Below are 1,114 nucleotides of genomic sequence, written 5' to 3'. Positions count from 1 at the left end.
TTGTCTTATTCCTGATATCAAAAGGAAAGCCTGTAATTTCTCACCACCAAGTATGATGTTAGCTGTACGTTTGTTTGTTTGTTTTGGTACATGTTCTTTATCAATTTGAGCAAATTCCCTTCTATTCCTCAGATTCCTGTTTTTTTTAAAAAACATAAATGGGTATTGGATTTCATCAAATGATTTCTCAGGGACAATTATTCACTTTTAATCATTTTGTGGCCTTAGATTTCAGCGCTGTGATTTCTTTTAGTAAAACTCTTTTTCAAGCTAGAAATATTATCAGCAAGAGCATACATGAAAATTTTCTGAAAGTCATCTTGGCCATGGCAATGGTCCTGAGGTTAATTGTTAATATATATCTATCTGTTTGGCATCATTGTAAATCAAGCAAAGTAGATTTCAGAGAATTTCCCTTTTATAGGGATAACATTAGACTGAAGAAAATAAGCAGTCTTTTGTAAGGAAAATTCCTCTGAATAAAACTGCCTTCAAAATACTTAGCAACAACAACAACAAAAAAAGAGCTTCTGCAGGAAAAAAAAACCCAAAAAACAAAAAACAAAACTCTGACCCTAATTCCAAGACCAATGACACCACACTGTATATAATACAGTTTCTTTGTGCAAAAGTCAGAGCATGAGTACAAAGGAACATTTATAAGAGCCAACATGATCAATTTGAAGAAAATAGCAACTAGAAACTGCAATCGCTTTTTTTTCCTGTGTAGAAAATCAATGAACCACCACATCTAATAAATTGGTCAATTATACACAGATGTCAGGCTTTACAAAAGACGTAATATTAGGTTTTTCAAATCATTAGTGTCTCACAGAGGTTTTATGACCATACGTTCCAGTGATTAAAATGTCAGTGTAAAACACTGCCTTTCATTCAAATAGTCAGTACAGACTCACTCTCTGTAATGATGGACTGTAATGATTAGACAGTGGGCAAAGCCCACATATTAGTAAACAACAACAAAAAATTCAGACCGCTCAAAGAAAATCAAAAAGCTAGTCAAGCCCGACAGAGGTGGTTTTAGGCTTATTTCCCCCAATGAAAACCCCGAGAGCAACACTCAGTTACCCCGGATGGCAGTGGCTGGGGATGG

This window comes from Pteropus alecto, unplaced genomic scaffold, assembly GCF_000325575.1.
Source record: "Pteropus alecto unplaced genomic scaffold, ASM32557v1 scaffold185, whole genome shotgun sequence".
NCBI classification, from domain to species: domain Eukaryota; kingdom Metazoa; phylum Chordata; class Mammalia; order Chiroptera; family Pteropodidae; genus Pteropus; species Pteropus alecto.
The sequence above is the reverse complement of the archived record's forward strand: the minus strand, read 5'-3'. Positions refer to the sequence as shown.